Genomic DNA, 17503 nt, shown 5'->3' on the forward strand with positions numbered 1-17503 from the left:
GGTTAATAAAGGCCTTCTGAAGTGAAGCTATGCGTTTTTATTAGAAAAACATCCATATTTAAATTTTATAAATTCAAATAACTAGCTTCCGGCGGATGACCATACGCAAAATGTCGATTTGCGGCGGAAGATTATCCTTTGACCTGACGCACAACATAATGACGAACGCGGAGGCGCAGAGGATAGAGCAAAACAAATCACCGGTCATGGATTATAAGTCTAAAACAATCATTTTTAAAGAGAAATGTTGGAGGATTTCGCTATAAGTGAAGAGGAGCTTGAGTTTGTTGCAAAACCCTATTTGTTTGAACCGCGAGAGGCGTCTAAGCTTATGATACTCCAACATCCTGTGTCATACTTCATGTCAGAGGATTACTCATTTGGTGACTTGCGCATTCTGCGTACGGTCATCTGCCGAAAGCTAGTTATTTGAATTTATAAAGTTTTGAATATTTTTCTTACACAAATGCAGCGCTTTGCTTCAGAAGGCCTTTATTAACCCCTTGGAGTCATATGATTTTTTAATGGATGGATGCATTATTTTTGGCTCCAAAATGCAGCCCCCCATTCACAACCATTATAAACCTTGGAGGACTAAGGATATTTTTTTAATATATCTCCGATTGTGTTCGTCTGAAAGAAGATAGTCATAAACACCTAGGATGGCTTGAGGGTGAGTAAATTATGGGATAATTTACATTTTTGGATGAACTAACAGTTTGAGACTGGTGCCTGTTATTAAATACAATTGGTCAATCCCAAACACTGGACTGTGTGAATAGTCTGTAGTGTCAGAGCTTTATTCCCTGTGTATATTATATCCAACACACTCACATACTCATTTACACAAACATATTAATATGAAACAAATGCAAGAGGGAAGCAGCTGGCAAACAGCTGCATGAAGGGGGCCAGCTGTCCACCGCAGAGCTGTGATTCTCAATCCGAACAGAGGCCGCCAAACCACAGGTGCAATAGGCTACTTTTATAACGGACAAAACTGAAAGTAAAAACACGTTCAGTTATGTACAGTGACCGCCAAAAGTATTTGGACACTCAAGTCACACAAAAATGTATGAATATCATTGCATTAGATAATATTGCTCAAAATTAAGACAAAAAGTCTTTTTTAAATCATGATTCATTTATGCTCTGATGCTTCATGAAGCAGTGTTTTGAAATCGGCCATGACTATATAAGTCGTTATTTAGTTTTTTTGGCGGACCAAAAATATTCTTGTCACTTTATAATATTAATATTGAAGCACTGTACTCACATGAACTGATTTAAATATGTTTTTAGTACATTAATGGATCTTGAGAGAGGAAATGTCATTGCTCCCTATGAAGGCCTCACTGAGCCATCGGATTTCAACTAAAATATCTTAATTTGTGTTCTGAAGATGAACGAAGGTCTTACGGGTGTGGAACGGCATGAGGGTGAGTAATAAATGACAGAATTTTCATTTTTGGGTGAACTAACCCTTTAAAAAAAAAGTAAGTTACCTGGTTGCCTTAATTTTGAGTTCATTGAAATGAAAAAAATTGAGTTAATACAATGAATACGATTGTTTTAATCAACAGAAACTCAAAATATTATATTATCTGAACCACATTAATTATTAAAGTTGATTTGACAAAAGAAAAAATATTGTGATAAATCATGAAAATCATTTTCACAGTGTAAGCATCAGTTCAGGGGTGTGCACACTGGAGTTAGCTATTCCAAGTTTTTAATTTTTTTTCTGAAATGTGTCATTTTGGTTTTCAGCGGCATGTGTAAGTTGTATTTTTTGCATTAAACGACATAAAGTTCCGATATGATTGATCTTTGTTTAATTTTTTACATCGTAAAAATCAGCGTCAAGGTCAAGGGTGTGTAGACTTTTTATATCCACTGTAGTTTCACTTGATGTACTAAAATAAATAAAGTGAAATAAAATTCATTAAAAAACTTTTTTTATTAAGAATAATAAACACTTTTAAACCATACTTGTAAAAATGACAAAAACACAGAAAAAAAATTACATGTAAAACTGAAAATATAATAAAATCTTAATGAGTGATACTAAAATAACTGCTTGAGGTGAACTGACTTCATATAGTACATCTACTAAAAATAACCAGAACAATTAAACTGATTAAAAGACTGAGCAAAAATGATGAAAAATGAAGAAATATGAGGAAAGATTCTGCACTTGTTTTTAATGTTTTTTCATCTAATGCAATGACATTCAGACCTCTTTGGAGTCACTGTACATTTATCATAATTATAGGGTTTGTGCTATCAAAAGTCGGCGTCACTGTCATTTGTTTTCTGTTAACACAACATCAAGACTGTAAGCTTCTCCTGCCCCAGTTCTACCCTTAAAAAATGCCCACCCTCTAATCACACACACAAACACACACACACACACCACATTCACATGCAAATGATGCTTTAATCTGAGCTCTCTAATAGACCACCATGGCAACAGAGATACAGCACTAATGAGGAAGAGGTACAGGTTAATGGCAGAGTGGTGCATGAGCGACTTTCTCTCTCCCTCACACACACTTTGCAGCAAAATCTTTGCAAGCCACAAACATTCTCAAACACACACACATTATGCATTAAAAGCAAACGCTGTTAAGCGACACGTGAAGTGTTAATAGGCCTGTCAGTCTCACAGTGTCACCATATGTTTGACACTACAGCAGTCTGACACTCATTTGAAAAGCGAATTAAAACCATTAGGCTAATACGTGATGTAGCAAGACTCTCATTTTCGACCGTCAGTGAGTAAATGCTCATCTGCAGGGCGGAGACACACACACAGACACACACAGACACACACAGACACACACACACACACACACACACACACACACACACACACACACACACACACACACACACACACACACACGTGTACAAACATTGCTGTAGGCCGTTATCAGCATGTCCTTGAGTGGAGAATGGGAAGTGAGGTGTGTTTTCCCGCTTTCTGTCCTGTCCAGCACCTGCTCTTAACAAACAGCAAATAGACACACCGCATGAGAACAGAGTTTAACTTTGGAATAACTGAATCACAATTGTATATTACTGGTGAGTCACATGAGGTGGACTGCCAAATAAAAAGTATGTGTCAGCTGTAAAAGTCAGATTTTGAGCATGAGTTCATTTTGAATCTATATACTTTATTGTCTCCAAAGGGGGATTTGACTCCATACCTGCTGAAAAATCCAGCACTGTTGGTCACCAGCACTTAACCAGCAGAAACCAGCCTGGACCAATGTGGAATTCATGCTGGTTTATGTTGGGTTTTTCAGCAGGGCATCCAATTACTTATTCCTTTTTATCCCATTTCGCATTTTGATTAAAGTATAAAATATTTTCACAAAACAATTATATCCTTTTTTACATGAATTGCTCATTCTATTTATATGAAAATGTAATTTATAAATAAATTAAGTTAATTTTAATTTATGTAAATTATGTAAATTAAATGAAATTCTCAATACTTGTTCAACCTCCACATCGTCTACTCACTTTTGCACATCAAAAAAGCAGTTTCTCATTCTTTTGAACAAATTTGCAAATGCTTTAGTACATTCAGGCAATTGATTATGTACAATTGTCTGCTGTTTCCTACATTATCAATTGCTAATGTAATGTTGCTCAAAATGTATTATATGGTTCTCTGCTGAATACCCTCAAAACATCTAGTCATTAGTTTATTGCACAAGTCATTAAATGCAAAATGGTTGACCTAGTTATCATAATGTCAAGTATATTATCTATTCATTTCTACTAGACTTTTGTAAATGTGTCTTGAATTGATGAATTTTGCAGGTGAATCCTTAATTTCACTAATGTATTCAGGGAAATGTAAAACATTAGATCAACCAATGACACAACCAGTTCTCTAAAACAGCTCAAAGATGCATGTCATGAATCTTCAACTGAAAAGCATATATAGACAGAGCACAACACAAGAGTTACAATTTCTGATAATGGAAGAACAAAATGGAAACTATCAAGGTCAATAGCTGGGAAGAAGAAGAGGAGTAACGATGTGTGGTAGAAGGTTAGGGAGGCAAAACAGAGGAAGAGGTAGATAAGGCAAAGGGCGCAGGCACGTTTCTGGTGAAATCAGGCCCACTATTGTAAACTATGTTCTCAATCATGACCTTACAATGGCTTATGTGGGTCTAAATGTCCAGCCGAACGTTTGGAGAAAAACATTTTCCTCAATCATTCAAGCATTTCGTAGACATAACAGGTATTTCAGCAATGTTCACTGTACTCTAATATGGTATGCATGCTATAATCTTAATATTACAGTAGCATTGTTACACTTACAGTAGCACATTACACTTGCTTTACACTTACAGTATAGTATAGTAGGCTAAATGAAATTTATACAGATACACACTATCACACACGTACACATGAATCCATATATACATTGTATGTATATATAGTCTTGTCTTTTTCATTTATCACAAGGACATTATACAGTAATTTGTACACTGTCATAAAAACCATAGCCGTAGTTTAGGCTACACCTGAAATATTTATCACTGTAATATTCATTGACAACATGGCTAAGCATTTTGACTATCTTGTTCGAGAACAATGACACAAGGACTTGTCGTTCTGACAGCACTGACGTGTTCATTGACATAAATACTTCCTTTTGAGAGATGAACTACGGATTCTGAGCAAGTTCCAGGCTTTTGCAGGTAATCCAATATGTTGTGCCGTTTGTACGAATTATTTAGAGAAATTAACAGACAGTTTTGCAAATTGTAAGGATAATTTGAGAAATGTACCAAAGCAACTGAGAAAAACTGTAAATTAACACTGCCAGTCAAAAGTTTGGCAGAATTTTTTCTGAAGAGTCTCTTATTGCTCACCAAGGCTGCATTTATTTGATAAAAAAAAATGACAGTGGTATATATATATATATATATATATATATATATATATATATATATATATATATATATATATACACACACACTCTCTCTCACACACTGCCCTCCAAAAGTTTGGAAACGCCCTAGAAAAGTGGGGTTTTGGACAATATTGGCATGAATCCTTTTTAATTTGTGATAATTTTGCACTGATAAAGGACAACACAAACTACGAAAACATATTTTATTATATAAACAGTTTATACATAGAAAAAACTTAAATTTTCGATTCCTCAAAATATGCACCATTAGCAGCTATCTGACCTAAACTGGGTTCTAATTGGTTCATTGTATCTAAACTTAATTGGCAATCAATTGTTGAAGCTATTAAGGTGTGCTGACCCAAAAATCTTTTACAAACCTGGGCCAAGTTTAAACCAGTAACCAGGCATCACAGCTGGCAAAGGGGCATGTCTGATTTTGACATGTATATATTGCCATTATTATGTAATCAAAATGAAAATTATTATTGCTGGTCTTCAATGATAATGTCAAGTTACTGTAATGTATTTGCACCAACAAATGATAAGGATTTATGCTGATATCGTCCAAAACCACACTTTGCCAGGGGTGTTCCCAAACTTTTGGAGGGCAGTGTATATATACTGATGATCATCCATATTTATTTTTTTTGGTCTTTATTACAATACAAAGAGAAAAAACAGGAAATATGTACACAAAATGTAAAAAATCTGAACAAAATGGTTTCTTTAAGCAAAAATCAGTAGTTAGTATGCTGGACTTCTTCCAGTTTCTCAAAGAAGAAACTCTGAGAAACTCATCAGATTTTGAAAGTTTTCTTGGCCTTCCAGTCTTTTTTTCATCCCATTTATGTTTAAGAAAGCCGGGTTCCTGCTATTGTGTAAGGGGAGGTCACAAAATACTTGCCACTTTAGCCTAAGTAGTTTTTTTTTTTTTAATACTGCATACAAATTTCCTGCATTTATGATTTTATTCTAATAACAAAAATGTGAAATAATTATATATGGTCATTATATCATTGCTAAAACAACATCTAATGGTGGCCTAAGACTTTTGCACAATACAATAAATTACAAAATAATTGTTTTCTAATTTAATATATTTTAAAATGCAATTTTTCCTTTGATGGTAAAGTTGAATTAGAGTGATTTCTGAAGAATCATGTGACACTAAGACTGGAGTAATGATGCTAAAAATTCAGCTTATACACATGAATAAATTACATTTTAAAATATATTCACATAGAAAACAGTTCTTTTAAATTGTGAACATAAGAGACTACTTACAAAAACATTTGAAAAAAACCTAATTATTCCAAACTTGTGTGTAGGCCCAGTAACATTCATAAAACAATATGCATAAATATGTAGCCTATCAAGTAATTAGTTAAATTAATTTTTAAAATATTTTTAAAGAGCAATGGGTTAAGATGCTTTACTACTACCAAAAAAAAATTGATTTCCAACCATTCAGATGTGTTAATGTTTGTGGAAAACCTAAAGATTCCTTCATATAAAGATCTGAGCACCTCCTCATGGGAATCATTACTCCTGGTAATTGCTTTTCAAGGTTGTATAATGGCCAAAGAAACATTTCACGAGACCAGGTGCACCCGATGTTGCTCAAAACGTTCCTGTAAAATATCCTAAACACTCCAGACAGCATTCCAAAAGACTGAAAACAGAAAAACAGAATTGCTCTACTCTATCCACCTTATTTTGCAACAAGGACGTAATATTTTCTGTGAATGTGCGAGACTTCCGATTCATTGGCTGATGTAGGTAAATAACTAAGCATAACAAAATGCCATAAACTGTAAAACTATTTGCGATACAAACCAGTGTGTTTATGATTATGAGCAGCAAGACAGCTTTTGATACTTTAATACATGTGACACGCAAAGCCTCGCACATTCAACTTACAAATGGCCATGTCCGCTCTTACATTAAAAATGATGTGGATTTGAGAACTTCTGAAGTCATGGCTCCCTTTGCATCCTCCTTTGATAATCAGAAATGAGGTCCAGGTGTTGTGTTCCCACTTGCCGCATCTGTTTAGTTGTGGTTGCCAATGGCAACACTGGCACGTGCTCAGAAGGCTAGACATAGGGATGAAAGAGGAAAGAGAATGAGGCAGGGAAATCATGAATGAATGGATGAACAGAAGCCCCTTACATGACAAATGTCTGAAATATTAGGATTAATCTGAATTTTGGCTCTTAAGATAAGACCAAAACTTCAAAATAAAGAATAAATTATGTAGAAAAAAGCATTTTGAAATTACACAACTGATAATGACTTTCTGAAGAGAGATAGAGAGAGAGAGAGGGAAAAAAACTAAAATTGGGGAATTCAATCATAAAACATAAAAATCCAAATAATTCATAAAAACTAAAGCTTCTTCACTAATGAATACTTTCTACCAGAAGTGAGGAATTTGTAAAAAATAGTTTTTAATGTTTAATGTAAAGATGTTTTAATGTAATCAGAGAGAGGTTCTTTAATAAAGCAGATTTTTTTAAGCGAGATGTCATTATTTGAGCAAATGTAGTCAAATGTTCTTCTAATTTAATAAGTATATTCTTCTAGTCATATATCTTTTATTTTGATTATATAACAGTATAATAGTTTTTTTTGGTTTTTTGCAACAACAACAACAACAAAACATACTCAAAATATTTCAACTGAAATACCTGCATAACATTGTCTGTTTGTTAAAATGTTGAAAAATGAAGCAGACTAATCAGGTCTCTGGAGACGACAGAACTGAAAAACAAGGGATCAAGCACAGGGGAGAGAAGCCATGTGTGCTCAGCTGTATGTTATGTGGCAACAATTGCTTTTCCCAACTTCATTTCAGAAACCACAAATTGTTCTCTAGGCTTTGGACAATGTGTTCTTCCAAGTCAACGTTCACAACATTAAGTGAGTGTCATTCCTCAGATCATACAATTACATTTTATCCAACATATGATGCTTATTGAATCACACAGAATAAGAAAAATAAATTATTTTGAACATAATACACATTTTGGACCAACAATATCCCCCGTCACAAGTTAGCCAAACAGGGTTGCAATGGGAAATTTTGCTTATTTTTTTTTATGGGTTTTATGAATTATGCAGGTACTGTATTGAAAAATTGAATATATTCAATGCTAAAATTATGACAAATTACAATTTTTGTGCTGCAATTTGATAATATGCTGAATGAGACATTTTGGACTTAGAAAGATCATTTTCTAAACATGCCAAACGAAGTATGAAAACACAAATCAACACTCTTGAAATGAGGTTGAAATGAGCACACCAAACTCGTTTATGGCATATGCAGAATCAGTTCCACACCTAAACACGCTATTTCTATGAATCCTGCATTGCTGATGGAAGTGAAACAGATGACAAGAAAAGTCATGTCTGCAGTAAACTCATTCTTTTGCATGTATTATTCACTTTGCTGTGTCATGGAAAGGACGGCAGGTTTTTGTTTGGTCTCGTTGCAGACTTTGGCTCCCTGGAGAGACCAAGTGAACAATGATTTTCAGTGGAAGAACGATACTCAGCAGTGGAAGGCTTAGAGACAAATCTGTGCTGTTTGGAGAGATGTTACAATGTTTTGAGTAAGCTATCAGAAAGTGGAACAATCAAAACATTTACGGTCTGCCAAGATCATCACATTCTCCTCCGAAGAGCTCATCCAAGAACTCAGAGACTGAACTCCGTCTTTAATCAATTAGTCAACAGACTTATTTGTCTGATTAGAGCTGGTGCTCCAATGACATCCTCTATCCTACATCTCAGATATTTTCATGTCCATGAAGGAAACTGTACAGTATCAGAAGCAATGTGTAACCTTGAATTACATATAAATGCATCCTAAAGTACATAGCCTATAATGCATTGTATGCAGTGGCCTGAAAAAGTAATTGGACCATGTCTCACTGTCAGTGTAGTATTACCAAGCCAAGTGTGTTTACACACACACACACACACATATATATATATATATATATATATATATATATATATATATATATATATATATATATATATATATATATATATATATATACACACACATACACATATATATATATATATATATATATATATATATATATATATATATATATATATTAGGGGTGTAATGGTGCACAAACATGACAGTTTGGTACGTACCTCTGTATTGAAGTCATGGTTCGGTACGGGTTCGATACGACGGGGGAGAAAACTAAACATAAAATCGCTTCTTTCTTCTTTTTTATTAAACAGTGGTTTATTGAACAAATTATGTCTCTTTAAATAAATTCAATTATATTTATAAGCAGGGAGATCTTTCTTACACAATTATTAAATGTTACAATTAACAACAGAGCCCAAACTATTAAATTCAGTTCCTATTTTTAGATATAATAATAAACACTCAAATAAGAAAGCATGTAAAGTGCAAATAAGGCAGATTTTGCATTAACTTCTAAATCTAATATAAAATTATTTTTCAATTATGTTTTCTACTCCAATTAATTTTTTAAATATAATCATTTACACAGTTACTGTCATAACTTGTTTTCATAACAAATATATTTAAACATATTTTGAATAATTACGACATTACTAACAGGTAAATTAAATACAATGAATATTTAAACTTACGTAGTGCATATATTTAGTGAAATGCTGAAGTTAATTTCTCTAGTGAACTAACATGCTGTGGACACTGAATGACTTACCTGAGGTAAATGTAATGCTACATGAGATTTTATTCTCAAGCTGTTTAAATGATATCTTTCAGTGGTTGAAACACTGGTTGAGAGATTACAAATGAACATTGCTAAGATCATCTGTTCTTCTTTTTCTGCTCTCTTTCCTGTTGATGTTTCCTGTTTGATACCAATCTTTCATTTGAAGGTCATGTTACTAGCATCTGTAAAACTGCATTCTTCCATCTTAAAAATATATCTAAACTACGACATATGCTCTCAATGAAAAATGTAGAGCAGTTAGTTCATGCGTTCATGACCTCAAGGCTAGACTACTGTAACGCTCTACTGGGTGGTTGTTCCTCCCGCTTGATAAATAAACTACAGCTCGTACAAAATGCAGCAGCTAGAGATCTTACTAGAACTAGGAAGTATGACCATATTAGCCCAGTTCTGTCATGACTGCATTGGCTTCCTGTTAAACATCGTATAGATTTTAAAATCTTGCTAATTACTTACAAAGCACTAAATGGTTTAGCTCCCCAGTACCTAAGCGAGCTCTTAATACATTATAGTCCTTCACGTTTATTGCGATCTCAGAATTCAGGCCAGCTGATAATACCTAGAATATCAAAATCAACTGCAGGCGGTAGATCCTTCTCCTATTTGGCACCTAAACTCTGGAACAATCTTCCTAGCATTGTTCGGGATGCAGACACACTCTGTCAGTTTAAATCTAGACTAAAAACACATCTCTTTAACCTGGCATACACATAACCCATTATCAATTTATATTTTCAAATCTGTTAAAGGATTATTAGGCTGCATAAATTAGGTCAGCCGGAACCGGGAACACTTCCTATAACACCCAAAAAAGAATGGCATCTACGCTAATATTAGTCTTTCCATTTATCCCGAGGTTTACCGTAGTCAACCGGATCTGGGCCGTATCCAGCTGAGACCAAGGACCGGTGCCATGACACGACCACAATGCAGCCCTGAAGTATCAGCAGAGATTGAGTCGACTAGATCATCCATTGTGAAGACATCATCAACACGACTGCCAGTGCCACAGTTCCTCAACAGACCGTCCATACCGGCGTGATGAATACGATCCTCAACTGGACACGACCACAATGCAGCCCTGAAGTATCAGCAGAGATCGAGTCGACTAGATCATCCATTGTGAAGACATCATCAACACGACAGCCAGTGCCACAGTTCCTCAACAGACTGTCCATACCGGCGTGATGAATACGATCCTCAACTAGACACGACCACAATGCAGCCCTGAAGTATCAGCAGAGATCGAGTCGACTAGATCATCCATTGTGAAGACATCATCAACACGACAGCCAGTGCCACAGTTCCTCAACAGACTGTCCATACCGGCGTGATGAATACGATCCTCAACTAGACACGACCACAATGCAGCCCTGAAGTATCAGCAGAGATCGAGTCAACTGGATCATCCACTGTGAAGGCCTCATCGACACGACAGCCAGTGCCACAGTTCCTCAACAGACTGTCCATACCGGCGTGATGAATACGATCCTCAACTAGACACGACCACAATGCAGCCCTGAAGTATCAGCAGAGATCGAGTCAACTGGATCATCCACTGTGAAGGCCTCATCGACACGACAGCCAGTAGCACAGTTCCTCAACAGACCGTCCATACCGGCATGATGAATACGATCCTCAATTGGATGGAACTGAATTATATACTTTGATTGTTGCGATCCTATCAGACTTATGATAGCAACCTGATTGTAACAAAGCACTGTTCGCCAGAGGAGAACTGGCCCCCCGACTAAGCCTGGTTTCTCCCAAGGTTTTTTTTTCTCCATTTTAACACCTATTTGCCACTTGTTTGCCACCTGATGTCACCTGATGGAGTTTGGGTTCCATTGCCGCTGTCGCCTTTGGCTTGCTTAGTTGGGGACACTTGACATTTGATATTCAATAGTATTCTTGACATTTATTCAACAGTGCTTTGATCTGCCTGCATTGACACTCTTATTTAAGAGCTGCTGTGCAGCCAAATTATGTACCAGTTATCAATGTAAAGCTGCTTTGACACAATCTGCATTGTAAAAAGCGTTATATAAATAAAGGTGACTTGACTTGACTTGACTTGTGGTGGTTGGTAAACAGTGTTGCATTACTGCCCGCGTCCCCTTCTGGATTGGAGTGTGGATCACCTGTGACTGACTGTATTTATCATCTGACTGTAAGCACCGAACCGTGACACGTCTGTACCGTGATGGTTCTGGACGGATATACATGTGCTGTTACACCCCTAATATCCGTTTATGACGAAACGATTCACAAGAATGAGTCAGATCGAGAGGACCATTTAGGATGAACCGATTCACAAGAAAGAATCATTTGCCAGCTTAGGTCAAAACGATTGACTAGAATGAATAAGATTTCCAGCTCTACACACAAGAGAGGGGGAACGACCCTATTCACCAAAATGTTTTGACTTTTCTGTACTTATATAGGTTATAATAGGCAACTGTTTGGGACAAACCGATTCACCAACATGAATCGGACTTTCCAGCACTTCACAAGCGAGAAAGAACCGTTTAGGTCAAAGCAATTCACTGTTCTAATTATTGAAAATAGTTTGTTGATGGAAAAGGTGAAATGTATTTGTAAGTAAAATCGATGAGCTATTTTTCCAGATAAAACAATACTGCCCAAATGAAGACAAAAGTATTGCAGATTTTTACAAATGAAATGAGTGAACACTTAGGTGTGCCATGCTCAAATGCCAGCTCATCCAAATGACTAACACTCACTCAGGTGCCCACAATATCAACCCCCACAAATACCTTCAGTCACGCTTGCATTTTCACGATGTTGCTCTGTCCTAGAGATTTCAGAGTCGTTCCCGACAGATAGAAAATAAGAGTGAAGGTATTTTTCTGACAGAAAGGACTCCCTATGAGATGCTCCAATTATGGTGGAAACCGCCGTCATGAGAACAGAGGATTGTGACTCACAGAATCACATCAATGCTGCGTACATGAATCAAACAACTCATATTACACAATGTTTTTTAACACATTTATAGTCACAATTTTATACATTTCAAACTCAAAACATTTTAAAAGAGAAATGTCATGGGCTATTAATATCTTTTCAGTTATAGCCTATGTGTGCGATTTATTACAAGTCACATTGAAAACCCATTATATGTATAAATCCTAAATCTTTATGTTGATTGGGTTGAAATAATGTTGTGCTTTATGATTTGCATCAGTGTTATGAATGGCACTTTGTGAGACTGTACTATAGCTTATCTACTATAGCTTACATTCATGGCTGACCACAACATATTTAAAAGAAATTTGACCTTATTCCATGGTTTTCTAATTTCTTTTAAACAATATTTTCCAAGAAATTACATTTTTATAGCGTATGTTGTGCTATAGCTTTCATCTCCTGTTCTGTCATCATTGCTTTGCGCCAATGTTAGTTTTTGCTTAGTCTTTTCTAGTTTGATGAACTTAAACCATTTAAGGCAATCAGTTTCCTCAAAGTAACTAGTTGTTAAGACTTATAGTTTTGATTTGTTACCTGAATTCAAACTCAATAAGTGAAATAATAGTGAATTTATCTCAATGTATATGACTTTACTTATTGGTTTTAAAACTTAAATGGTTTAAGGCAATCGGTTTCCTCACACGGTTTGAGTTACCGTAACTTATCTGGTTTTACAGTGTATTTGGGGATTGGGACAAATGAAATTATTAAAATAACAATTTCATTCCACAAATTACAACATTTCCTGAGAATTACCCATCTGGAGTTCCAGTGAATTCAGTAATACTGCAGTATTTGAAGTATGGCCAAATAATATATAGATCTTAATAACAGTTTAAGATCATTAGAATGTAAAAGTTTGGTTTCTATAGGCTTTTCTCAGTCCTGAATCAGGCAGATTACAAATGCAAAAAGATGATTAAATAAATAAATAAGCATTGTTCCTTCTATCCCTTGTGTGAGTGGGTGTCCAACAGAGATTTGTGCAAGAGTTCAGTGTGCAATCCTCAAATGCTCGATAACATCTGTGCATATGATTCATAATTATAGAAAGCAAGAAACAGAGAGAAAACCTCTTCGATTACTGGGAATTGCCTGTAGGCTCAATACAGCAAAACTGTATTCTGGTCACATACAAGACAACATTGACTTGTGAAAGACCTAAAAGACATGAACATCTCAGCTCATAGATGTTCCCCACCCAATCTGAGAAAACAAAATTAATGAACAACAAAATTGCACTTGTGCAAAGCAGATGGAAGCCTACTGAATTTTCAGCCATTATTGCTGCCAAAGTCCTAAAATGACCTTTTAATTATTAAATTGACCATCTTAGGGAATGCTGTCAGCTGATCAAGATCTGACCAATCTGTACTAATTGATTAACAGATTCAGCAGGGAGGGCAAAGAAGGGTTATGAAAGGACAGAAGAACATTTAATGACATTCAGCAGAAACAATGAGATTATTTAGTCAAAACAACATTTTTTTTCTTAATCAATTGAGCCCATGGAGAGATCCAGGAAATATTGCTGCATAATCATAACAACTATAAAACAGGATGTACATTATGGGTGGGTCTGGGTATTTATAGGGCACTTTAACCACTCTAGTGCTCTTGTTTATCTGACCTGATGTAAGAGCTGATCTGGGAGTTAAAAGCGGCTCCCTGGAAACCATCACCAAGGAAATAACCAGTTGAAAACACACCAGGACCACTGGGAACATTCTTCAGCTTAAATCTCATAAAGATTTGATATACGCCTCTCTGCTGTTGAGCTTAATTCTTCTTTATTGAAATTCATGAATGCCAGGATTTATTTCAAAGCCTGTACTGCTGAATAATTAAATGTATTCTTTTCTAATCCTCTAAAGTGAACAACAGCATGAGTCCAGCTCATCATATCAATGAGTTTTATAAGAAAAATACAACTTTGACCTGTATATGTTTTGTTTCTGCTCTTGATGTGGACAAGTTGCCAGGCTATACTGTTATGATACTGATTATATCTATGCATTTGTTTCAATACAATCACATGATAATCTTGTGTTTCCTAAAACCAGTTCTTTGCTTAACAAGAAACAAATTCATTCACATAAATCACTAACCATTTTTTATTTATTCTAACTATGATTTCAATTAATTCAATAGACTTTAGTCCAAATGGTTTATTTGATGGTTTTCAGTTTTAATTTGCTTTTTTGGGGGGTCTGTTTCATGGTTATTATAGTTAATTAAAACTAAAACTATAATTTTTTTTCTAGTTGCCAAGGAAACATTTCTCATTATCATTTATTTTAACTTGATATACTAAAACAACTAAAACTGAAAAAAAGAAAACAACATAAAAATGTACATTTTAAACATTACAAAAAACGTCAAACACACACACAAAATACTAAAACTTTTAACTAAAATTAAAGGAAAATAAGCTAATCAAAGTATTATTGAAAACTATACACCTCATGCGCCAGATCAACAAACGCGCAGCCATTTTGTTTTTGCGGTAGTAGCTCTGTAGCCTATATTGTAGAGTTAACAAACGTTATCATGAGCATTGTAATGTTTAAAGCGAATGTCATAACAAATGTTAGTAGACCGGGAAGATTTAAAAACGAGCGGTTCATTCATAAATCCATTAATCTTACCTTCATGCGGTGGAAATGCAGACCGGAAGACGGAACACAACGAGCGCAGCGCTGAAAAGGGGCGGGGCTACATATAGTAAATAACACTAAAATAACACTAGTCTGTGTTCAAAAGTGCAGATTAATAAAGTAGGCTACATTTTAATTTTTTATATTGCATTCACAGTGTAAACAGCTAATTAAACACTTTTACATAGATGCTTTGTTGATATTAGGCCTAGTGCTTAACTTGAAGGTACAACTTTTATAACATAAACCACTCTAATCAGCTAGCTGGTTAAACTGATGTCCCTCAAAACATGTAGGCCAGCCTATAGAACAAATAAGTCAAATAACAGGCCTCAATTCCATCATATTTTATTTTCAAAATCAAAATGCAACTGAATATTCCTGAATGAATTGATTCAAATGTACAAACAAAAGCCTTAACACAATCATTTGTGTTTGTCATTGAAACAGTGTCTAGGCCTACAGGGTGATACATACAACACAAACATCAGCGATCATGCATCAGTATTCAGCATTTCATGCGGCAGACAATAGTGATTTTCACTGTGCCCATCTGACGATGATGATGCAGACAAACATGCCTCCAAAATCACATCATAATTACTAAGAATATGGACCCGTCTGTCCAATGGACTCGTTTTGATGAATCTTATAAAAAATAAATATATCTTGTGTCATGCTGTCCCACAAATGGCAGCTTGGGAATTTCTATTTTGCTCTCTCTCACACAAACACACACTAAAACATTTAATGTGTCAGATAATGCTCAAATAACATAGTGCAGCCTGGGATTGTGAGTGGCTAAAAGCATTCATGTAGAAGTATTCTTATGCATTGATCAACCAATCAGGCTTATTAGCAAGATCAGAAATGAAGGCTGAGAGAATATCAAATGAAAAGCTAGTTTTTATGCAAAGAATAAAAAATACTATATATATATATATATATATATATATATATATATATACACACACACACACACACATAAATATACACTACAAGTCAATAAAATAATTGTATAACAATTATTTGATGAAAAATACAGTGAAAACAGTAATATTATGAAATTTAACAGAAATGTTTTCTTTGAATATATTTTAAAAAATAATGTATTCCTGTGATGGTAAAGCTGAATTTTCAGCATCATTACTTCAACATAATTACCTTCAGAAATCATTCTATGTTGATTTGATGCTCAAGAAACATTTTTTATTATTATCAATGTTGAAACAGTTGTGCTGCTTGCTTAAATAGTTTTGTGATAACTGTGATTAAGTAAAAAAAAAAAAAAAAAAAGAAATAATATTTTTATTTAGCAAGGATGCATTACTTTCATCAAAATGACAGTAAAGATATTTATAATGTTACGAAAGATTTCTATTTCAAATAAATGCTGTTCTTTTGAACTTTCTATTCATCTAAGAATACTGAATTCCACAAAAAAAAAAAAACAGCAAAAATGTATGTCGACCTTGATAGTGATAAGAACCATTATTAATAATTGAGCATCAAAACAGCACATTAGAATGATTTCTGAAGGATACACATTGAAAAAAGGATACCACAAAAATCTTAATTATTCCCAACTTTTAAGCAGTAATATTTACATACATATATAAGCCTATATATATAATCATGACAACTTGTGGCAGACTATATGTGACGCTGCTGCTGTTGATTATTGCTGCTGGACTTGCTACTGCTAATAGATAGACACGCTGCTGTGAGCATGTAAGATTTTCTGCATAAACAGACATACATTAATCCCCATGCAGATCTAGGCAGGTGGAGCTGGGGGAGGTGGAGGGTTTCAGAAGAGCTATTTAAATTAACTTTTTAAAGATCAGCAGAGGCCAATCAGCATGTGCCATGATGTTATTGCTTGCATGTAATAGGCCAGCCTGTACCCTCTAGAATTTCGTGACTGAACTATATATATACATATACTAGGGGTGTAGCGGTACACATATTCGTACCGAACCGTTTCGGTATACAGGGCTTTCAGTTTGGTTCGAAGCATTACATTGCAACATTGTAACCATTAACCACCAATAAACGCAATAAGCTCTGCGTTTTGTTACTTTCAATAAGAAACAAAATGTCATCCTTCAAATTCTGTCCACAAAGTCACGAAATTTAAACAGAAAATG

General features: G+C 34.9%; 1 long non-coding RNA gene across 1 annotated transcript in view; it reads right to left on the bottom strand.

Annotated features, from left to right (window-relative positions):
• LOC125264190 overlaps positions 1–15504 on the bottom strand; it is a 23905-nt gene extending 8401 nt beyond the window's left edge. Inside the window, exons 1-2 of the long non-coding RNA XR_007184022.1 lie at positions 15345–15504; positions 6888–7041 (exon numbers count right to left, since the gene is read on the bottom strand). This is a non-coding gene — a long non-coding RNA (uncharacterized LOC125264190). The remainder of the gene's footprint in view (positions 1–6887; positions 7042–15344) is intronic.
• Between the last annotated feature and the right edge of the window lie 1999 nt (positions 15505–17503).

The sequence above is a fragment of the Megalobrama amblycephala genome, linkage group LG1 (genome assembly GCF_018812025.1).
Source record: "Megalobrama amblycephala isolate DHTTF-2021 linkage group LG1, ASM1881202v1, whole genome shotgun sequence".
Taxonomy (NCBI): domain Eukaryota; kingdom Metazoa; phylum Chordata; class Actinopteri; order Cypriniformes; family Xenocyprididae; genus Megalobrama; species Megalobrama amblycephala.